At 43.2% G+C, this 24,897-nt stretch overlaps 1 long non-coding RNA gene across 1 annotated transcript in view; it reads left to right on the top strand.

Moving 5' to 3' along the window:
* The window catches only part of LOC116580182, a 75,609-nt gene that overhangs the window by 25,118 nt on the left and 25,594 nt on the right, over positions 1-24,897 (top strand). Inside the window, exon 4 of the long non-coding RNA XR_004281540.1 lies at positions 5,225-5,276. This is a non-coding gene — a long non-coding RNA (uncharacterized LOC116580182). The remainder of the gene's footprint in view (positions 1-5,224; positions 5,277-24,897) is intronic.

Below are 24,897 nucleotides of genomic sequence, written 5' to 3'. Positions count from 1 at the left end.
CAAACATAGTCTCGCTCTTTTATCACAGATTGGATGCCTGGAGAGAGAGACAGAGACAGACAGACAGACAGACACACACACACACACACACACACACTCCCCACGCCCCTCGCACACACTCAGACCGATCGACCTGTATCTTTGAGAAGAGAAGGACATGGAAAATTGCAGGGTAACCAGACCCTCTTTGAGAGAGAATTCTTTCTTTGTGCCAACACCAGAGAAATGCGGGGCTGTCATGTGAGGAGCAGTTACACTCTTTGTGTATCAGGTAAGGCAGAAAAGAGAAGAAAAGGTTCAAGGAAAGGGGGAATTAGAAGGGGCCAAGTGATTGAAATCAACAAAGGGACTGCCAAGAAATTTGAGAAACGAAGAGGAAGGAAAGACTGAGAGGGCGTTTTGTCAGTAGCATTTAAAAGAGGGCAAGGAATGCAAAGTGACCCACTGTGAAGGAGCCACAAGATACCATCTGTATTCTTTTCCCTGTGAGGCGCTTTCTTCTGAAAAGGATTGTCATCATCAAACCCCAGACAGCAGTGCACTCTTTAGTGGGTGATGTTGCTTTTAAAACGTGGACTATAATTTTATTTTAGGAGTTGAATTAATCTGCAGCAGCATCCTGGTATTTCGTAAAACGAAAATATGCTGAGTTGTCCTGTCAAGAGAGGCAATAATCAGGAGGCTAGGGTTTTTCCTATTATCATGGTTGCTGATTTTGACAGGGAGTACCTACGTGCCAGGAACATTTCTTGGTGTTAGCCGTGGGTTCCATGTCATGTTTTGATCTAATATGATTTTCTGGTCTCGAGCCATTTGTGTTTGAATGAAAATGATGGCTGTGGTAACAATTTTTCATAGTCTCCTTGCAGCAAGTTCCTTTTGCTCTCCAGTCTGTTATTACTGAAGAAGCATTTAGTCGTAGGTAAATGACCCTTGTCTTCTATCTTTAATCGAAACTCCACTGTTAATATGTTTCATGACTCACTAAATCTTGGAAGGAAAACCTAATGTGCTATAAAAGCAAAGGAAAACAATTAATTGATTTCAGCATACATTTTTTTCTATGCAACTGAGCCAGCTGTCCCTTAAAGTGGAGTGCATATGAATAGCTAGATGTGTGCATGTGCATGTCTATGGTTGTATTTCATTGCTTTTCACATAGAAGGAGCTCTCTCTCTCTCTCTCTCTTTTTTTTTTAAGATTTTATTTATTTATTTGACAGACAGAGATCACAAGTAGGCAGAGAGGCAGGCAGAGAGAGAGGAGGAAGCAGGCTCCCTGCTGAGCAGAGAGCCCGATGCGGGGCTCGATCCCAGGACCCTGGGATCATGACCTGAGCCAAAGGCAGAGACTTTAACCCACTGAGCCACCCAGGCGCCCCAGAAGGAACTCTCTTGATATTCTTTTTTATGTAATCTTCCTCACTTTCTTACCGGTATCTGTTTACTTGTATGCTAGTTCTGTGTTGAGAAGAAGAAACCTTTGGTCTACATGGAAAGAGTCTGAGATCTGTAGTCACTCTCTGGGCCTGGACTGTGGGCATGATCTCTCTATTAGGAAAAGAGGTACAAGAGAGCCTCACTAAAACTTTTTTTTTTTTTTAACCACATTCTGCTAGTATGTCTTCGTAGCATTGACTCAGCCCAGACACCTCAACAACTTAAGAGAAATTCAAGTTGTATCAGTTAACTATTGCTGCATAACAAGTCACCCCACAACATAATGGCTTGAACAAACAAGAATATATCACTCTGAACTATTTAGTGGGTTTGTTGGATAGTTTTTCCGCTGCTTGTGTTGCTTGGGCTTACTCATGTGGCTGCGTTCATTTGTAAGGTTAGCTAGGCTATGGTCCCATTTGGGTTGAAGTTGGGCCTCACTCTCTATGTGGTATTTCATTTAGGGCTTCATACCACAGTGGTCTTGGGGTTCCAAGAGTATGAAGGTGGAAGTTGGAACACCTCTGGAATCTACTCTGTATCACTTCCACCATATTCCATCAGCCAAGAATTCAGAAATTCTGAATTATAAATTTAGACAAATTTATAAGTCTCAAGATCAGCTCAGTTTTTGTTTTTGTTTTTTAAGATTTTATTTATTTATTTGACACACAGAGAGAGATCACATGTGGGGAGAGAGGCAGGCAGAAGCAGACTCCCTGCTGAGCAGAGAGCCCAATGCGGGACTCGATCCCAGGACCCTGAAATCATGACCTGAGCCGAAGGCAGAGGCATAACCCACTGAGCCACCCAGGCACCCAAGATCAGCTCAGTTTTGAGGAATGCAGACTCTACCTCTTACAAGAAGGAGCCTCAAAATATTGTGATCAAATTTTTCACTTTATCACATTCTTAGTTATCTAGAAGAAAATTATCAGGATATTTGGGGCTGGGTCATATTTGGGTTTTGAGACTTAGATTGTTGTCAACTGAGCCAGCTGTTTCCAAAGTGTAGTACATACAGAAACAGCTGGGGTGTGCATGTATGCTTCTAAAATTGTATTCCAGAGTCGATCCACATCATTTTAGTTGGGCAAATTGCTTCAAGTTTCATTTCTTCATCTTTAAAATGGGAATAGTAACAGTGCCTCTTTGTGGCACTGGGAGGAGTCAGCAAGAGAGAGAATATATAAGAAGTGCTTTGTACAGTTCCTGGCACATGGTAGGTGTTCAAATGAATTATAGCTTATTTTACTTTTAAATTTTCTTAGTTTAAATCCTTAGCTATTTTTGTTTGTTTTACAAGTAATTCACACAGCATGAAAATCAGAAAACAGAGAGAAGCAGAAAGAGAAAAAATAGTTCATATTACCCAGGATTTACCGCAGAGTTAGGCACTATCAGTCTTTTGGTGAAATCCATTTGGATCCTAGGCTTTCTTCCAATGCATATTTACATAAGAATAAGTGTGTGATAGAAAGATAGACACACCCACACACCCATACACACAGAAATATTTGTTTGTATTTTTTTAAATTTTCTTTTTAAGATTTTATTTATTTAAGAGAGGGAGAGAGAGCTCAAGCAGGGGGAGGGGTGGGAGGGAGAAGGAGAAGGAGGTTCCCCACTGAGCAGAGAGCCCAATGAGGGACTCCATCCCTGGACACTGGGATCATGGCCTGAGCTGAAGGCAGACGCTTAACCAACTGAGCCACCCAGGCGCCCTTGTGTATATCTTTAGATATATACACAAAAGTTTAAAAGCCAGAGAAGTGGGCGCCTGGGTGGCTCAGTGGGTTAAGCCTCTGCTTCTGGCTCAGGTCATGGTCTCAGGGTCCTGGGATCGAGCCCCACATTGTGCACTCTGCTCAGTGGGGATCCTGCTTCCCCCTCTCTCTCTGCCTATTTGTGATCTCTGTCTGTCAAATAAATAAATAAATCTTAAAAAAAAAAAAAAAAGCCAGAGAAGTACTTATTACTTTTTATTATTTATAACCTCCTCATTCTGGCATTTGTGTAGGACAGTGTCAGTTACTCAGTGTTAAGTAGTACCCGACTCACAACCTCCCATTTTAGTTTTTTCTGGATCCTAGGTATTAAGGCAAGAGGTCATACCCATACCTATTACCAAATCTGATTTTCTCAGAGTAAATCTAGGAAGTAGCAGGCTCCTGAGATGGTCTGAGAAAAAAAAAGGTCTGCGGTCAAATAAGTTGGGGAAATGTTGTATAGTTTCTCTTTCGGTCTTTTTAAGAATCACACTCACTTTTAAAAAAGATTTTAAATTTTTTTCATTCTTAATTAATTTTTTTAAAAATTTATTTATTTGACACAGAGAGAGAGATCACAAGTAGACAGAGAGGCAGGCAGAGAGAGAGGAGGGAAGCAGGCTCCCTGCTGAGCAGAGAGCCCAATGTGGGGCTCCATCCCAGGACCCTGGGATCATGACCTGAGCTGAAGGCAGAGGCTTTAACCTGCTGAGCCACCCAGGAGCCCCATTTTTAAGTAATCTTTCCACCCCACACAGGGCCTACACTCACAACCCCTAGTCGCATGCTCCACTGACTGAACCAGCCAGGCGCCCTTAAATTTTTTAAAATTTTTTTTATTTAAGCAAACTCTGTGCCCAACATGGGGCTTGAACTGATGACCCCAAGATCAAGAGCCACACACTCCAATGACTGAGCCATCCAGGTGCCCCCACAGATACTAATTTGTGATTAAATAAGTATTCAATTAATTAGTACCTATTAAATTAAACATGATTAAAACATGTTAAAGGCTCTGAGAAGTCGTGTTGTGAAGCATCCTATTTTGCTTTAGCTTCAAATTTCCCACATTTATGTGAACTCTTCTTTTAACTTTATTTTTAAAAATAATATACAGTAAAAATTAACATTTTTTAAAATGTACACTTCAATGAAATTTTGTGCATGGATTTGTGTAACCATGACGACATTCAGGGTTCAGAATAGTTTTATTATACCCCAGGACTCACTTGTGTCCCCCTTTATAGTCACATCCCCTACTTCTGTAACCCCTGGCAACCACTGACCTGTTCTCCACCCATAAATTGTCTTTTTGCCATTTCTCTTTTATAGAAATATCATATAGATGACATTACATGCCATGTAGCCCTTGAGACTGGATTCTTTTTTTTTAGGTAATACCTTTAAGACTCATCCATGTTATTGCATGTATCAGTTATTAGGGTGTGTGTGTGTGTGTATGTGTGTGTGTGTGTTTAGGTCTTAATGCTGAGTAGTATTCCGTGATATGGAATATCAGGGAATATACCACAATTTATTTATACTGTTGAAACATATTCAGGTTTCTTCCAGTCTTTAGTGATTTTGAATAGATCTGCTGTAAATATTTATGTACAGGTTTTTGTGTAAATATAAATTTTCACTTCTCTAAAGTAAATACCCAGGAATGGGATTGCTAGGTCACTTGGTAAATGTATGTAAGCAAACTCTTTTTATTTGTGTAATACCTATTAAGATCTTACATAACTAGTATGTCTTGGAACATATAACATCCTGTAGACCTAGTATTTCATTGGATGCTCTTTGGAGAAAAAAGCTTTAGGAAGATCTTGAATGCTGTGACTTTTTGCTGTTTTTGAAAGTCAAATGGACCTGAAATACATTCCACACACCCAAAGTTTGCTTAGACTCAGCCAGGACTCCCAATATACTCCCATTTGTTAAGGATCTTCTGCCAGACATTTGTATCACAGTCTCATTTAATCTAATCCTGACAATAATCCCATGATTTTGCAGGTGAGGAAACAGGCGCAGGAAGGCTAACAATTTACCCAAGTTCCCATGGCTGGTAAGTAGCCAGGATTGGAATCCTTGAATCTTATTGTCAAGTCCAGGCTTTTTCTACTTTTCTCTCTACCTGTCTTTTTCTTCCTTTCTCTCTTTGAACATTGCTTTCTGTGTCTCTTTTCTGTAGTTAATTGTCTTTGACCACAGTTGGCAAATAAAAAACACAGTTGCTATCACTTCCCACTTAATGGCAGATACCAATGATTTAATTTCACCTCCCCTTTCTTGCTCAGCTCTTTCTCCAGACAACTATCCACGGATTGGAGTTAGCACTTGAGCTAATAACCATCTGCTATTTTGTTCTTGTACTTTGTATTAGTTAGCTATTGCTGTGTAACAATCTCAAAACAGTGTGGCTTAAAAACAGTAACTATCACTTGTGATCTTTCACTTTCTATAGGCTAAGAATTGAGATAGGGTACTGCAGAAGGACAGGCCCTCTTCTGCCATGCCTGGGGCTTATTTGGTTGGAAGACATGAACCATGTTGGGGGAATTTGTTCCTCAAAAGGATGAGTTGGGCTTGGTTTTCAGAAGAGGACATGCCTTACAAAGATAACAGATGTTTCCTGCGCACAGTGAGATGCCTTTTGACCCTGAGGATATTCTCTCATCTCTGCTCCTCCATTCTTGTCGTGGCTTTTTGCTCAGCTACATCCTGTTACACTCATGTTCCTACTCAAATTGTAGGCTCTTTGTTTCCCAGGAGGACAACTTAAAGGTAGATGTACCCTTTCATAGTTGAACGTCTAGCTCTTGACTCCTGATGCTTTGATTTACTTCCATGACTCCCTGTATATTCCTGATTCCTAGTCTGTTCAGGATTTGAGGGGCACAGAACACTTTGGTTTGGGTATTGATTTTCTGGACTCTTAACCTGTCTCTCATAGTCAGGAAATGGTTACTCCCAGATCTGTGGCCTTGACTCTGAACTTCTTGACTCCTTAGTGTCCTGCTCTGCTGTTTACAAACCTCTTAACTTGTCATACATCCTGTCTCTTGGTTTGTTTCTTACTCTTTCTTGTTACCACCTACATTTTGGCTTACTAGTATCTCTTAGGCCAAATTATTTCCCGAGACTCATCTGCTGATTGGTATACTGGGCTTTGCCTTCCAATGACAGACTTCTCTCTCACCCTTTTCTTCATTTGGAGGTTAAGCTGAGGTATAGTGTATTTAGCCTTGGATTCAGAACCAGAAGCCCCAAGTTCAAAACCTGATCTCTGTGACTTTAAGCAAGGCTTTTTAATCTTTCTGGGCCCCAGTTTTCTCATCTATAAAATGGAAGAATATTCTCTACTTCACAGCATTGCCTTAAAGATTAAATGGGAGGGGGTGCCTGGGTGGCTCAGTGGGTTAAAGCCTCTGTCTTTGGCTCAGGTCATGATCTCAGGGTCCTGGAATCGAGCCCCGCATCGGGCTCTCTGCTCAGCAGGGAGCCTGCTTCTTCCTCTCTCTCTACCTGCCTCTCTGCCTACTTGTGATCTCTGTCTGCCAAATAAATAAATAAAATCTTCAAAAAAGAAAAAGACTAAATGGGAGAATGTGGATAATGCAAGATAATAATGGGTAATAATTCCTTTTTTTTAATGGGTAATAATTCTAAAATGCTAATATGTGTGTGTGTGCGTGCACACACATGTGTGTATTTAAAGTAAGTTTATTCTTTCTTCCTTCTAAGCACCTTTCCTTTAAGCAGCTAGGCCATTCTGTGCTCATTAACTCAGGAAAGGAAATGTCAGAGCAGAAAAAACAAATAGGAATCTTTCTGGCCTTGGTTTTCAAAAGCCTAGAGCCCTTAGTGGAATACTGAGACCCCAGGACTGGTCAAAACGAGTGAGAGCAAGGGGTTTGAAGAGAGAGGGAGATTCTCCTTCAGACTGGCAATGGATTCCACTGTTCTGGGCAGAGGAGGGAGGTGAGTAGAAGGAGGAGAGACAGAGGGGGTGTAATGAAGCACAGATACATGGGACCCAGAGTGAGAGGGGTCTGTGCCCTCCCTTCTAGATAAAGCCCTGGGGAGCAGAAAGGACATAGTTGGCAGATTCTGGGTCCCCAGGGTGGCCCACCAATGGTGCTAGACTGGAAGGGGTCATGCAGCCTGGGGGTGAAGGAAATGTCAGTGTAGGTCGCTGAGCATTGAAGCCTACAGGCCTGACAGGGATGATGGCAATTTCACTTGACAACTGCATGGATAGTCGATTGCAAGGACCGGAGTGCACTTCTCTCCCACCCCGCCCCCTCCTTCAACTGCGATTCTCCAGGAGCTCCTAGAACCTAGAGGCACTCCCTGAAAATGGGAGGAAGGCTTCAGAGGAACAGAGGTTATATTTTGCCACTCTGGTTGAATAGGATCTAAAAATGAATTTGAGGGCACCTGGGTGGCTCAGTTGGTTAAGTGACTGCCTTCATCTCAGGTCATGATCCCGGAGTCCCAAGATCGAGTCCCGCTTCAGGCTCCCAGCTCCAGGGGGAGTCTGCTTCTCGCTCTGACCTTCTCCCCTCTCATGCTTTCTCTCACTCTCTCTCTCTCAAATAAAGAAAGAAAACCTTTACTAAATAAATAAATAAAGATGAAAGTTGAGTTATAAAAATAGTTTGTGTCTATATGGTGGATTAAGACCCGTAACCACTACCGCAGAAAGCGTTTGGCCTTCATCTGTAGGTAGGCACCAGGATGTTTACTGAGTCTGAATTCAGATGTTATGGAGCCTCTGAATATATATAATGTCCTGCTTGATGTCTGAGAGTAGCATCAGCTCTGCTGGGCTTTTGTGAGAAATGCACATTCTCAGGCCCTCCCCCCAGAACTCCTGAATCTGAAACTCTTTCAAGTGATTCTAACGCATGCTAGAGTTTTGCTTTTGTTTGTTTTTTAAAGATTTTATTTATTTATTTGACAGACAGAGATCACAAGTAGGCAGAGAGGCAGGCAGAGAAAGAGGAAGGGAAGCAGGCTCCCTGCTAAGCAGACACAGGGCTCCGTCCCAGGACTCTGGGATCACGACCTGAGCCAAAGGCAGAGGCTTAACCCACTGAGCCACCCAGATGCCCCCACATGCTAGAGTTTAAGAACCACTGCTCTGCATCCTATCTATTTTTTGTACATACACCCTCAGTTTCTCAGACTTACTCCAGTAGTCAAGTTACCATGTGATACTTGCCTAGCATCAGCTTTGGGCTAGCCAGATACATATCAATATATTTAATAATTGGATTTACAGAAAACTTCTTCTACTAAAAAATGTAGGCAGACTATAGTAAATAATATTTTGGGGGTGCCTGGATGGCTCAGTCACTTAAGCTTCCATCTTCGGCTCAGGTTGTGATCCCAGAGTCCTGGGATTGAGCCCCATGTCAGTCTCCCTGCTCAGTGGAGAACCTGCTTCTTCCTCTCCCTCTGCTGCTCCCCCTGCTTGTGCTCTCTCACCTTCTTTCTCTCTCTCTCTCAAGTCAATAAAATCTTAAACATAAATAAATAATAATATTGTGAAGTATCGAGGGCAAAGGATGGTGAATCTAAAATTTAATTCCAGCTTAATTGTCATCCTGAAAAGTGAGGTTTCCAAAACTATTTTCGGTCATATTGAGATTATTTAACACATATCACTCCTAAACTGATAGCCTCACATTACTAGTAATTATATATGAACTGATGATAAAAATTAATAATGATACACAAATTTTCCAGGGCTAACCAAGGACTTTGATCTGCATATTTATTTGAAGTGTCTGGAGAGGAGAGCTTCGTATTTCCCCTGGAGTTTTCCTCATGACCATCTCACTTTGATCTCATTTCACTGAGGACCCAGCTGCTGAGAGGAAAACAGGGGAGATTGGAAAGAGACCTTTCCGTAAACGGGGAGAGGGGATCATGGGCAAACAGGATCTTAAACCTTTACTACCTCCCCAAGGACCCAGTGTACTTCACAGGGATGATTTTGTGGCCAGGCAAGGTCCTAGGGAAATTTATGGCAGAAACATTTTCCCGTATCTGGGTCAGGAAATGATAGCACACAGATGGAATTTACAATGGGAGTATGAATGGAGTGGCCCCACCCAGGCAGCCAAGCAAAGGCCCCTTTCACAGGCTCTATTCACATATAATGAGTGCTCCCCAGGCTCTCCTGGCTGGCTGCTTTTTCTTTTTTCCTCGATTGCTTTCACTTTTTCACAGAGGACTGCCCCGCTTGAGGTCCACTTGGGACCGGGGTGAGCCTCGATTTGGCAGGAGAAAGGAAGAAGTACACGGTGGCCTACAAAACTGAATTACTCTGCCTCCCTGGCCCCTTTCCTTGAATAATAGGCCTTTGTGCTTTGAAATGTAGGGAAGTCCCAGTTTCTCAGGCTTTTTTTAAAAAAGGAAACCTTCCTAAAACCTCCTTTCCCACTTTAAGATGCTTAGCAGGGAGTAGTTAAGGGACAAAACAGTTATTAAATCAAATGTTTCTTTAATAATTTTAGAAATTGTTAGGAGAGCTGATTTCCAAACAAATATATTTCATGCATTCCTGCAGATGGACAAAAATATTGGCTCAATTTGAAAGTCCAACTTTAAGAAAAATCACATGAGACAAATCTCTACACTAAAAAAAAAACAAACAAACAAACAAAAAAAAACCCACAACACCCCAAAAACCTGTTTTTGGCTCTAGCCAGTTACCCACTTTTATGAAATATTTGACAAAGCAAAATTTTATTACCAGAGAGGAATTCAGACAGCCTTTGGGGTCTGTTGAAATAGGGTTTGAATATATAGGATGTTTTTTTTTTTGTTTTTTTTTTTGTTTTTTTTTTTTAGATTTTTATTTATTCATTTGACACAGAGAGATCACAAGTAGATGGAGAGGCAGGCAGAGAGAGAGAGAGGAGGAAGCAGGCTCCCCGCGGAGCAGAGAACCCGATGCGGGACTCGATCCCAGGATCCTGAGATCATGACCTGAGCCGAAGGCAGCGGCTTAACCCACTGAGCCACCCAGGCGCCCAAATATATAGGATGTTTTAATTTTTTATTTTACTTGCCCCCCTCCTGCCCCTGCAACCTAGGCATGATTTAAATCATCCCATCTTGTAACCAAACCAACGTGAGTTCACTTCTTGGTAAGTCACAGATGTACTAGGTAGAATTGTCACGCAGAGTAAACTTAATTTGCAGCAAATAAGGAGACCATGGCGAATAACTTCAAAAGCCATGGCTTTTGGGTGAATGGGTTCCTTTTGTTTAGTTTAGGATGAATATTTAGATAGCGAAGCCTTGTCATCTTGGGTAGTGGCAGGCATAAGGTGACACATGAGCCTTAAGGGAATATGCCTGTACAGACATTATATGTATATAAATGAGGCTTGTGGTCCTTCTTGCGTGTAAATTTTATTATTATAATGAGGTAAAGGTAGTTGTTGGTCATTCTAGAAGTCACTCAGTGGTCATCTGTGCAGACATGAATTGGGGGTTTATTCTGGGTGGTCTGGGCCAGTTTGAGCTCTTGTCAGGGCTGTCGCTGTCACTTGAAGGAGGATTTCGTTTCCATTTGCCTAAGTTAAGAGATAAGCTGGAAAGAAGAACTAAAGGAAAAATGTGGGATAAAGGTCAATGAATGCTAGTAGGTGGGCAGTAAGGGTCAGGTGTTGGGGTCTAGCTGATAACAATCTGTTTTCCTTTCACTAATCTTATCCCACATTTTCCTTTCAAAGGTGTGTGTTAATAGCATTACATTTTTTTTAAATCCTGAAAACAAATTATATTGAAAAATCATTACCGTCATTTAGGGCCCCATATGTTTCAATGGTTTAAGTATATTTGAACATCTTTTTTTTTTTTTAATATTTTATTTATTTATTTGACAGACAGATCACAAGTAGGCAGAGAAGTAGGCAGAGAGAGGAGGGGAAGCAGGCTCCGGGCCAGGCAGAGAGCCCGATGTGGGGCTCGATCCCAGGACCCTGGGACCACGACCCGAGCCGAAGGCACAGGCCTTAACCCACTGAGCCACCCAGGCACCTCTATCTGAACATCTTTGATTTTCATTTTACTGTAAAATATATGATTTCACCATTTATTTTTTGAATTTTCAGAATGTGGCAGAAGATATAAAACATTCTTCAATCAAGGGCTATTATTTGTCCCTTTGTCTGGGTTACTGGAGGCCAGGTTCTAGAGCTAAACTTGGAGCAAAATGTTATTGTCTGCCCCTCTGATAGCCATTTCCCTTCTTTTCCCAGCCCAGGATTGCGTTTTCTCCTCTCAACCGTGCGTTCTGCATGAGGCACCAGTCCCAGCTCTAGTCCTGGAACTCAGGATCTCCACTTGGTCAATCAAATCATCAAATCCTTTGTCCCATCCGCAGCATAGGGAAAGGGAAAACCACAGAGATTTCTTTAAGGATGGGCCACATGACTCAGCTGTAGCCAATGAACTACATCTGAGGCTTTTCTGGGATTGGCTGGAGAGAGGCAGGAGCCCTCCTTCCATTGGTTATTATTATTATTTTTAAAAGATTTTATTTATTAGTCAGAGAGAAAGAGGGAGTGAGAGCACAAGCAGGGCGAGAGGGAGAGAGGCAGAGGGAAAAACAGGCCCCCTGCTGAGAAGCAGCCTAATGCTGATCTTGATCCCAGGATGGTGGGATCATGACCAGAGGTGGAAGCAGATGTTTAACCACCCAGGCTCTCCTTCCATTGATTCTTAAATCTGGGAAAAGGTGAAGCTGGAGGTGCGGCAGCCAGTTTGATACCCTGAGATGAAAGCTTGAAGCTATGGCAGAGGCTGGAGACCTTTGAGGAGCCCAGGGATGAATGAAACCAACCCCGCTGAAGAAAGAGCTGGGAAAATTCAGCTGAAAAATTCAGTCCCCATGACATCATTTGAGTCCTACGCCTGAGGCCAGCCCTATCATTAGAGTGTTTAGTTGTTCAAACCAACAAACCTCCTTAGTTGCTTAAGCTGGTTGAGATTGGATTTTCTGTTGATAAAAAGTCATGCCAGGGCAGGTCTGGAGTCCAAAGGTATTGGGAGTTTGCCAAGATACAGCTCTAGGTGCTGAGAATGAGGCTGGAGTACGGTCATCAGAGCTGGGCTCCAATGCCTGACTCCCTCCCCTCCCTAGTGCCTGCGTGGAGGAGGCGTGACTCAGTGCTGGTTTCTGTTGGAGAGATGCTAGAGTGGTTTATGCCCTTGGTATCTCAGCTCAGGTCTGGTCTGGAAACTAGCAGCAGGTCTGGACTTGGAGATGGGGGACCATAACCCTTCAGCTGTGGAGAGTGAAGGGGCAGGTTGGACACATATTGTCAAGGACTATGGTAAGACAGAAACTTCATGCTGTGTTACATATCTTCATTGCATGGACCCTTTATTCTCTCCAGGGAATGTGTCTTTAATTTGGGTCTCTGCCCTAAACATCATCCCCACCCTCCTGTGGTCTGCTGAACTTCCACAACTGGGTTAGACATCTCTCCTCAGTGTTCTCCTAGGCTCTTTAACGCAAGGAGCATCACATTTTCATCCTGTATTTTTACTCACTCATCCAGCAACTATTTATTGAGTGCCTGCTGTGTGCCAAGAGCTATTCCAGGCACTGGAGGTATACCAGTGACCAAGACAGACAGAAATCCCTGCCTGCAAGGAGTTACATTCTAAGGGGTGGAGAGAGGCAATAAATAAATAAATTATAAGCTATACTCAAAGTAGATGTGTGCCAAGGGGAAAAAAGCAGGAAAAGAGGATGAGGCCTGACAGGGAAAGTGGTGACAATTTTTCATGGACTAGTGAGGGAAGACTTCATGGGAAGGTGGCATTTAAGCAGACTTGAAGTACATGAGTGAACAAGCCTTGTGGATATCTGCGGGAAAAGCTTTCCAGGTGAATGGAAAGGCAAGTGCAGAGGCCCCGAGGTGTGCGGGCTTGGTGTGGCTGAGGAACAGCAGGGAAGCCATCGTGGGCAGAGTGGAGTGAGCACCAGGGAGTGGAGTAAGCAATTGAGGTCAGCATGGGGTTGACAGGGAAATAAGGATCAGAGGTATTTCAGTTATTTACTGCTGTATAAGGAACCACGTTAAAACTTAGTGGTTTAGTGTAACACTTTATTATTTCTCATGATCCTGTGGTTTGACTAGGAAGTTATTCTCATGACTTGAGAAGTTGTGAAAATATGAGAAGAGGGTCTCGTCAGGGGTCCCTCTTGTGGCTGCTCAGGCAGGACACTAGGCTGGCTGGCCCTCTCTCCTGATGTGGTTTCTCATTATTCATGTGTCTTGCCCAACTTTCTTATGTGGCAGAGGGGTCCCAAAAGGGAGCATTCCAGGGGGACAAGCTCCAGTGTGGAAGTGCTTTTCTAGCCTTCTATCACATTTGCTCATGTACCAGTGACCAGAGTGCCCATATGGCCAAGCCCAGAGTCAATTTAGAAAAGGACCACATGAATACCAGGACATGAGATTCACTGGGGCCACCCATGAAGGTTTAGGGATCCTTTTTTCTAAATCTATTGAAAGAGTGGGGCAAGGGTGTACATGATTGATGGGCTTTGGGGTTGGGCTGGAATAGCGGAGAGAGGCCAGGTCAAGAATGTTGACCACATTCCTGTGATCTAGTTGACTAGCTTTGTCCTTTGGTAGAGCCAAGGGGTCACTTGAGAAAACTGCATAGTTCCCCACTGTTTCTATCAGCCTCCACTTCCTTTGATATGAACACTTGGCATCTTCTCAGTTGCATTTAAGGTACTGCGCAAATACATTTTCATGACAAGCCCCCAAACTCAGTCTCTAACCAGACTGCTGCCCTTAAGCTGCGCCTAGGTATGAATTTTGGTTTTACCACTGACCCTGTACATGAAAAGAAATGGGATCTGGCGAATCCATCAGGTGAACCAGTGCCATTGACCTTAATTTGAAAGAAATAGAGATGAAACTACAAGGCACTGGTAGGCTGCCAACGTGATCGTTCATTGATTCATACAACAAATATTTGCTGAGCACCTGTTATGAGGTAGGGATAATGCCATCACCATCATTTAAAAGGACTACAGAGAGGACTCATAGAGGGGACCCTGAAATCTGTGCACTGAGTCTCATTTAATAATAACTCTCATTGATAATTGCTTCCTTTGTGAGATATTCATAAAGAAAGCTTTTAGAGAGTCTTCCCTGAACTGTAGATTCCCTTCATGTCCTTGTCATCCATAGCCTTTGGAATCGTTTCAGTGCTATTTTGATTATTTTGTTTTTCAAAGTAAAAATTCATCTATATACATTTTCTTGATTTTATTAATGATACATAATTGTCGAAAAATACCCAAACACGCTGACAGTGAAAAACAGAGTGTACAGTTGTTTTTTTTAATTCTACCATCCAGACGGCCGTAGTTACTATTAACATTTTAGTGTGCAGCCTCCAGACACCCCTCAGTGAATATCCACGTGTGATGCAATAAATGGGATCATGTTCTAACCTGAGTTTAAAAAAATCCCATTTTGTAGACGTGCAATTTTATCCAGTCCCAGACTGAGGGATATTTAAGTTGTTTCCAATTTTGCAACTAGGATTAAGTAATTTTTTGATTCTCTGACTTCAAATCAGACCCCGAGGTTTTCCTCTTTTCTGTGTTTGGAACATCCTTCTACTTTGCTGAAGATACTATCTTTGTAGGCTTTTTTTTTTTTTTTAATCTTGGCAGTTTTGATTATTGATAAATATTTTGTTTCCTCAAATAGGAACTTCTAAATGGTTTCAGATAATATATAATAACTTTTAAAAGCCTCTTTCTCCAGCACCTGTCTGGTTCAGTCACTAGAGCATGCAACTCTAGGTCTCAGGGTTGTGAGCTCAAGCCGCATGCAAGCCTAATAAATAAATAAATAAATAAAGGGTTCTCTCCATCTTTCCCTTAAATACAGCCTATATTGGCTGAAGAAAACACCTCCTGAATAACTGTGGTGGGTTCCTGGGCTGGCCATCTCCCTCCACAGTGTTAAATTAAATTGTGTGTAACCATGGTTACCAGGCTGGCTACCCTTACCAACTTAAAGTGATGTCATACACCCAGACTTTCTAGCCCCTGTGACCCCTGGCTTGCCTGTGTGTGCAGAGGTTAAACTCCCTCCAGAAGTTTGGTGTCCTGGCTGTGGGGTGTGAGAACGTGTGTGGGGGGAAGTGAGGTGGGCAGTGATGAAACATTTTTTGGCCCTCTTCACCCCTGAGAATTAATTCTGAGCAGTGCGCTGCCATTGTAACACTTGTTGCATTGCATACTAATCCTTTGTTATGTGACTGTCTCCCCATCTGTGGCTGTGAGCTCCTCAAAGAGAGGGAACTTTCTTATCACTCTGTGTCACCCAAGTACCCGGTGCAGTACATGGATATTTGCTGAATGGATGAGTAAGTTCATGAGTGACTGTCTGAGTTAGTGAGTGAAAAAATGCAAGACAAATCCTGATATTACAGCCAGACGTTGCTTGGGTGCTCAGTGAGGGGACAGAAGAGGATCGTGGCGAAGGCCAAGGCACAGAGGAGCGCAGCCTTAAGTCTGGGGTCTTTGGAGCGAGAAAACCAGGGCTCAAGTCAGGCCCAGGCTACCTACCTGTTGTGTGACCTAGAGCAAGTCACTCAACTTGCGTGCACTTAACTCTCCTTATACATAAAAAGGGGATTAATTTAGGTAACTGACAGATACAATAAATTTCTTTTAAGTGCAATGTGCTAGACACTCTTCTAGGTGTTGGGGAATCAGCAGGGAGCACAGTCTTTTGTGGCAGCCTTGGGTCACCCTCTGCAGAGCAACTTTAAGAGAGAGCCCCCCGAAAGGGTGTATTTAGCTTCAGTCCCCCTACCCCGCTCCACTGTGTTCTTGCTGCGGCTGCGGTGAGGGTCCTAGGGCACTGCAGCCTGGGCTTTTCTCAGCCAATCCTACCTTCCCCCTGTCCCTGTGACAAGGTTGGAGGCTTTCCTGCATACTCCTGCTCCTTCCCCTTTTATCCTTCTCAGACATTTCTCCCAAGAATTCTCCTGCATGTCTAATTCTGTCTTGGCGTCTGCTACCTGGAAGGCCCAAACCAACAGCTTTGTTCTAAAGAACCTTACCGAATAGAGGTCAAATAAAATACACCACTGAAGGTGATTGTCAGGATTATAGGAGATGATGTTTGAGAAGGGCTTAGCAGTAGGCCAGCCCCCAGCAAGAGCTCAGAGATGTGCACTGTTGCTGCTGTTATTGTTATCCTCACTGATTTTGTTCCGCAGGTGAGCAGGGAGAACATGGTATCTTTCAGGTGTCAGTTTCATGAGTTGGTTTAACCCAGTGGGCTGTACCTGACTCCAGGTATCCTTCAGAGTTTCTTCAGGAACAAGGGGCTACAAATAAGAAACGGCAAATCCCAGGAAGATACTTTGTGGCCTTCAGGGACTGATCATGGAGCTTCCAGAAGAATCTTCTGATTCTAGGTAGGTCCGAGTGTAGATGGGGGGGAAGCGCCTGAGCTCTGTCCCTCGCTGACAATAGCACTAGTCACTCACTGAAGCTTGGCGGTACAAGAGTATGGAGCCAGATGGCCCAAGTTCAAATACCAGCCCTGCCATGTACTTCCTACCTCCCAGGCTTGTTTTGTAATTTAGGTAATAAAGATCGAATGCTCAGCATAAAGTATATGAAAATGGTTAGTCTCCTTACTTGCCCCAACAACATTTCATTCTACTTTGTTTGGACTAGTTAACATGTGTATAACTTCTCTGGGTTGGCAAATTATGGCGTGCCTGAGCTAGGGATTCACTGACCTGATCTCTGGATTACTAGGAAGAAGAGGAAGGGAGATGTTTGAGCACAGAAGAGTAAGGGTTTTACTGGACCGATATTTACTGAGGAGCCACCATGTACCAACCCCTCCCCTGGGTACTGTGTTCATGAAGGTGATTAGGACACAGGCACCATTTCTGAGGAGTTCAGATACTAATTTGGAAACTGGGGGTGGACAAACAGGTATGTAAATATTGCACTGGGTCCCATGACAAGGCAGACACACAGGGTTTGGGAGCATGTGATTATGGGTATAATTGTTTTTGACATTTCTTCCCTCCCAGAGTGGGTGAAACTTCCATGGCTCCTAGATTTTTTCCCATAGCATACATGTATACTATGGGTACTCACTCTTAATTAATATGCATAATATTAATAATATTATTATAATGTAAAAAACACTCAAAAAGTACTAGTTAAATCAATGGGCATAAAATTTCAGTTATACAAGATGGGCAAGCTCTAGAGGTCTGCCCTACAACATAATGCTAATAGTTAACAATACTGTACTGTATTACACACTTAAACATTTGTTAAGAGAGTAGATCTTATTTTAAGTGTTGTTCCGTTAAAAACAAAATAAACCCAAACCAAAATCAAGAAAAAAAAAGTGAAAGAAAAAAAAATAGGAAAAAATAGAGGCAATGTTACAACTTATTAGAGTGCCTAGGACAAATATTATATGATTTCTTAAAGTTTATCATTCATTTACTGTTCACTTCATTTCAAAATAAAGTGGTGAGGAAATGTACGAGGGAGAAAGTGACAGCTATTATAAATATTGCCATCTTTGCTAATGTTTTGCCGGTCAGAATTCTCAGGTTCAGAAAATTTTGTGTGTGTGTGTGTGTGTGTTTTTAAAATTTTATTTATTTATTTGACAGAGAAAGCGAGAGATCACAAGTAGGCAGAGAAGCAGGCAGAGAGAGAGGGGGGAAGCAGGCTCCCTGCTGAGCCACATGCAGGGCTCAATCCCAGGACCCTGAGATCATGACCTGAGCTGAAGGCAGAGGCTTAACCCACTGAGCCACCCAGGCGCCCCTCAGGCTCAGGAAGTTACAGCACCTTGCCAGGGACCGACCTGGACACAGCTGAGTATGGACACTCGGTACCCAGTGTCTGGAGTTCAGGCGTCCTGCTCTGGGACATTATCAGAATTTATCACTAGGTGGCGCTCTTCCCATGGGATAGGAACCGACCAAGGCCCGGCGGTCAACAGTCTTTTCTCACTGGAGCCTAGCCTTCTAGAGCCAGAAGTGATTTTGAACATGTCTAAGCTAAGAGACAGAGGAATAAAGCTCGAAAGTATGTCCTGAGACATACTCAGAGTCACCTATGGTCACCAGGTGGTTTTGGGGTGGTGTCTTAGTTCGCCATTTCCAAATCTCATTTGTTTCTGGTGTGGTATCCCTTCCCCACAACCCCATAGCTGCTTCTGGACCCTTCCTTGCAGAGCTAGGTGCTTCCCTTTGGGCAGTTGCTACAGTCTGCTATTTGGGTGTGGAGGAGGTATTTAGGAGCAGGGCAGAGGTTTGAGGCAGCCTGGGGGCATTCCCCCCTCCCCCCACCCCACTCATTTCTTATCCTTTCCCAGAGTCATTCAGGGGTAGTGTGTGTATTGCTCAGGGTAGGGACCCTAGGGCCAAATCACCTTTGTCCAAATCCTCATCCTCCTCTTACCAGCAGTATGCTTTGGGCAGTTGGTGAACCTCTGTGTCTCGTTTTCCTGTCTATAAAATGGGAATTAATAGAATACCTATCACATAGGATCTTTGTGAGGGTTGAGTGAGTGTATGGAAAGCACTTAGAATACCTGTAAGCATGTGGTAAGAGCTATAGAAGTGTTTGCTCTAGTATTATAATTCACCAGCATCCTATATGCTTATGAGTTTACATGAAATGCCAATATAATTCATCATACTCCCCACCTATTGTCGTCCCATAGTGTCCTTTTCATAATGATACCTACCATCTACTTGTAGTCATGCTCTGCAGTATGCCAAACCTATGATTTCCATATCTCAGTATCCACAGAACAAACCTATGTTCCCGTTCCCTGCTCCAGGTTGAGGCTTCGACAGGATTGTCATTCCTAGGATCATGCAGAAAGTGACAGAACTCGGACTCACACTCAAGACTGTCTGATGAAGGTTTTCACCACTACACCATTCTACCTCCTCTTTGAGTCAATTACAGGCACCAAAACCAGCCCCAGGAGTCCTGGTCATCAGCTATGCTCACAGAGTAGAAGTCATTCTTCTCTGGGGTGAGGTTTCTTATCACTCTTATCCTGGGAGACAAAGGCGCAGATTTCACAGATGTCTCCCTGCTCCCCTGCAAAGACACAACATGCTTTGACTGAAAAACAAAGAGGCCTCTTTAGATTAGATCTGAGTTAGCCATGCAGCCAAGGGCCACCTGCCCCCCTCCCCCGCCCCCTGTCCTGTTTACTCTGAAGCTCAAAGGCTCTTCCTTGGGCAGGTGGGGAGGTGGAGTCTCAGGCACGTGAGTTTACTTGAGTTCTAGGCAATCCAGGATGTAACACAAGCTCTCAATGACTCGGGCCAGCTTATCCGGGATTTTTCCTCTCTTGGCATGTGAGAGAGTCTGTGCAGTATTGACATCTTTTAGCCAAGAAATAAACAGCAGGCACCAACCTACAATTGCAGAATCATAGAATGTCAGGGCTGGAAGGGACCATTGGATGTGGAATTAGGACTCTGATGAGGGACTCTGACAGTCCTCGAAAACAGAACTTCAAGGTCTCAGCACTATCGGCATTTGGGGCTGGCTGATTCCTTGTCGTGGGGGCTGTCCGATGTTGAGCAGCATCTTTGACCTCTACCCACTAGTTGCCAATAGCAGACCCCCAGGTGTGCAACAACCAAAAATGCCTCCAGACATTGCCAAATGTCCCCTGGGACCACAGCTCCTCTCCTTTCTGTTTTCCCCTCCTCTTAAAAACCAGTGCTCTAAAATCAGGCTCCTTCCCTTCCAGAAACACGGATTAAGAGCTTGCTATGGGGCGCCTGGGTGGCTCAGTGGGTTAAGCCTCTGTCTTGGGCTCAGGTTATGATCCCAGGGTCCTGGGATTGAGCCCCGCATCGGGCTCTCTGCTTGGCAGAGAGCCTGCTTCCTCCTCTCTCTCTCTCTCTCTCTCTGCCTGCCTCTCTGCCGACTTGTGATCTCTCTCTGTCAAATAAATAAATAGATAAGTCTTAAAAAAAAAAAAAAAAGAGCTTGCTATGTATGTACTGGTACATGATTCAAGTATGGGCTCTGTCCTTAAAGAACTCAGGGACTGGGGAGCCTCGGTGGCTCAGTGGGTTGAGGCCTCTGCCTTCAGCTCGGGTCATAATCCCAGGATCCTGGGATCAAGCCCTGCATCAGGCTCTCTGCTCAGCATGGAGCCTGCTTCCTCCTCTCTCTGCCTGCCTCTCTGCCTACTTGTGATCTCTGCCTGTCAAACAAATAAATAAAATCTTGAAAAAAGCAAGCAAATAAAACAACAACAACAGAAGAACTCAGGGACTAAGTGGGGAGACAGAAAGGGCTGCACAGGTGGCCAAGTATGGGAAACCCCTCCCAGGGACAAGAAGTAGGTACTCTGAGGAGCACAGGGGCAGACCACACCGACTGGGCAGATCTGAAAAGGTTAGATCCTTCAGGTAAGGACATGGCAGTTTCCCAGGCAGACAGAGCCGGTGAAGGACATTCCAGGCAGAGGAACGGAATGTACGAAGGTAAAGAGTTGTAAAGTATGATGTGCTGGTAAAAAAAAGTATTTTATTGTGATTGTCCCCCATAGTGCCGCTGGGAGGAGGCTAGGGAGAGGCAAGGCAAGATGACGATGATGGCAGTTAACACATACTGAGCACTTCTACTTCTTCTTCCTCTTCTTTTTTAAAGATTTCATTTCTTTATTTGAGAGAGAGATAGTGAGAGAGAGTACGAGCAGGGGTAGGGGAGAGGGAGAAGCAGGCTCCTTGCTGAGCAGGGAGCCTGACATGGGACTCAATCCCAAGACCCCAAGATCATGACCTGAGCCGAAGGCAGACAGTTCACTGACTGAGCCACCCTGGAGCCCTGAGCGCTTTTATGCCAGACACTGCTCCGAGTGTCTTACATGTATTGTTTCTTAATCTTCACAGTGATCCTTTGAGGAAGGTACTATTATTCCCTCTGCTTTACGGATGGGAAAAACGATGCACAGAGAGATTAGGTAACCTGTCCAAGTCACACAGCTGTGGAAATTTGGTTATAGTTATATGAAGGGTTTTAAGTAGAGCAATATAGCAATGTCATCGTCAGTGTCTTAGTTAACCTTTGCTTCATAACAAACTTCACTACAAATTTTCTAGTTTAATCAAAACCATTTTATTGTATTTCATGATTCGTGAGTTGGCTAGGGCTCAGCTGAGTGCTTCCTCACTGGACTGGCTGGGGGTCTTTCCTCAGTAGCAGTGAGGTAAGTGGCTGGGGCTGCAGTTTGGGGCTGAATATCTGGCACTTTGGTATTTCTCTCTCTCTCTTTGTCCCTGTGGACCTCTCCCAGTGACCTCTTTCCAATAGCATAGCCTGTTCTTGGTGGCTCAGAAGCTGCCAGGCCTTCTTAATGTCTGTATTCAGTGTGTCACTTCGTCTGTGTCTTTCTAGTCAAAGTGATCACAGGCACAGCTCAGATTCATGAAGAAGGGGCAAGAGGTCCATCTCTGGCAGGAGGATTGGCCTGTGTGTATAGGGAGGGGTGGAATTGTTTGAGGCCATTCTTGGATCCTAGTTATAGGATCCTAGAATCCTAGGATCCTTGGATCCTAGCCATATTTTTATTCCAGAAGGAATGTTCTGGCAGCATTGTGGAAGTGTATTGAAGAAGGCAAGACTAGAGACTTGAAGATGAATTATGAAGTCATTATAATAGCTTTGATAATTTTGGTTGTGTCGGTCCCTTAGCTTCTCTTGTTCCTTCTATGGAAAGAGCAGAGTAATTGTGTTTTAATAATAGTAACAACATAATAATGATACTAGCGTATATTTATTGAGTACCTACTATGTGCCAAGTACTGTGATAAATACTTTTCTAGATGATTTAATCCTCACAATGATCTCACGAGGTATATGCATTCCTACATTACCTTCCAGAAAACTGAGACCAAGTGTATTAGTTTCCCAGTGCTGCTGGCACAGCGTACCCCAGACTGAGCAGTTTAAACAATTTATTTCCTCACAGTTCTGGGAGCTAGAAGTCTGAGGTAAGGTGTTGTTGGAAGGGTTGATTTCTTTGGAGGTCTCCCTCCTTGGCTTGCAGATGACCACCTTCTCCCTTTGTCCTTCCAAGGTCTTTCTTCTGTGTGTGTCTGTGTCCTAATCTCCTGTTCTTATAAGGACATCAGTCATATTAGGATTAGGGCCTACCCGTAAGACCTCATTTTCACCTTAATTACCTCTCTGAAGACACTGTCTCCAAATACAGTCACATTGTGCGGTAGTGAGGATTAAGACTACAACATACGAATTTTGAGAGGACACAGTTCCGCCCATAGAATCAACAAATTAGCATATATTTATGTAGTCAATAGGTAGAAAGTGAGAATTTGACCTGAGTGTGATTTTAGTCTCCTTTATTAACTACTCTTTATACTGTTACCTACAGTTCTGTTCAGTTCTTGTCCCAAGCAGAAAAATAGCAAGGTGGAGGAAGGCACCAAACCTGCTTAGCTTTGCACGTAGGATCTAGCTATTTATAACCCGAGGCACAGAGATTGAATTCTAGTTACTTGTTCTGTGTCCTTCACCTATAGCTCTATCATAGTGATCTTTTTAGAGGGACACTGAAAGGTGGCAGGAGTGGCTTATCCTGGTAGAACCATAAATGAGAATGATAAAATAATGATCACTAATACTTTATGATTGTGTACAGTGTGCCAGGCAGAATGCTAAGGGATTTACACACATTTTTTATTTCTCACAATAATCCTATTAGAGAGGTACTATTATGTTTCCTATTTTACATATGGGGAAATTGAGGAGAGTGGTGAGTTCACCTGTCTGAATTTACCCTATTGGTAAGAAGTGGCAGGTCAAGCTGAGCACTCAGGAAGTCTGAATCCAGAACCTGTATTCTTAGCTATTATCTTTCCCTGATGCCCCTGGGAACCTGGTGAAGAATGAGTCTGTACCGGTTCCATTAAAAAAGGCAGAGTTAGAGAAGGCTCATTAGGCCATCATTTATCTACCACCATCAAGATACTTACTGCTACAAATCAAAATAAAATACTGATACCAGTGCTTCCTGATTTAATAAAATACTGATACCAGTGCTTCCTGATTTATTAATTTTAGAAATCACCTTTTGACTTGCTGTTACCTAGGATAAAAACCTGTTACTTGCTTCTGACTCTTTCCTGCAAACTCCTATCATCAAAGAATAATTTTTGTTAAAGCAATATTTATTGATTATTATATTATGTTTATACACTTGTTATCCCTCGCAAAGCCAAAAAGTGTACTGTGATTATATTTCCTTCTTTGTATAAATTCTTATTTTTACTGGAGTTGATAATTAAAAAAAAAAATTGTTACATAAATTAACCCATGTATTATAGGCTGGCAATGTTTCAAATGGTGGCGCTTCTACTGGTCTTTTCAACTCCTTCAGTCATCTGATGGCAGACTTTACTGTGATGGCAGAAGTGGTGTTGTAGGTCCAGGCGCCACCAGCGATGGTTTTTGTGCAGGAGCCACAATGCCAGATCCCCACAGCTCATCTTTTCATCTTGGTTTTGCCACAGAAGCAGCAAGTGTACTTGGCGCTGGCTTATCTCAATCTTCATCACCATCTTCCTAAGGGAGATGCCATGACGGGTCCCATATTTGCCCACGATTCCGACCTTCTTGTGCGTTTAGCCACGTTGCCGCAAACTAGGTCTGAGCCCAGAGAGGAAGAAACTCAGTGCGCTGATAATTTTTGTTGTTGTTGTTGATTTCTTTTATTTGCTTTATTTTTTATGTACCTGTTCTTTTCTTTGTTGTGAGAGCATTCAGGTCTATAAGACATTTTTCATACTTACATGGATATACTTTCTAGAGCTTTCTGGAGTCCTCCTGCTCTAGATAGGTAAGGTTTTCTTTTTTTTCTTTTTTTTTTTTTTTTTAAAGATTTTATTTATTTATTTGACAGTCAGAGATCACAAGTAGGCCGAGAGGCAGGCAGAGAGAGAGGAGGAAGCAGGCTCTCCGCGGAGCAGACAGCCCAATGCGGGGCTCGATCCCAGGACCCTGGGATCATGACCTGAGCCGAAGGCAGAGGCTTTAACCCACTGAGCCACCCGGGCGCCCCAGGTAAGTTTTTCATTAGGCCTTTCACCTAGTTGTTATTCTGCAAATTCTCTTTGCTTCTCTTCTATGTTGGAACCTCTGTTTCCTGGGTTCCACATCTTATTTCCTTGTTCTGGTTTCTGTTGCCTTCTAAGAGAGGTACATAGATATAGATTTTGTGAGTTCTTGCTAATCTGAAAATGTCTTTTTTTTTCTACCCCTGCTCTGGATTTACAGCTTGGCTATATAGAACTTAGGTTACAAATCATTTTCCCTTGAAGGCATGTTCCACTCTCAGCTTTCAGGGTCATTTTTGAGAAGTCTAATACCTTTGCCTTTGCCTTTGTATGTGACTTAATTATCTGGACACTTCTAGGTCTTCTGTGTATCCCTGGTATTCTAAAACTTGGCATTGGTCTTTTTTCATTCATTGTGCTTTTTAAAAAAAAGTATATTTATTGGAGAGAGAGAGAGAGGGAGGGAGAAAAAGAGCAGGTGGAGGGGCAGAGGGAGAAGCAGACTTCCC

The sequence above is a fragment of the Mustela erminea genome, chromosome 1 (genome assembly GCF_009829155.1).
Source record: "Mustela erminea isolate mMusErm1 chromosome 1, mMusErm1.Pri, whole genome shotgun sequence".
NCBI classification, from domain to species: Eukaryota; Metazoa; Chordata; class Mammalia; order Carnivora; family Mustelidae; genus Mustela; species Mustela erminea.
This window is presented reverse-complemented; position numbering and strand designations above follow the sequence as displayed.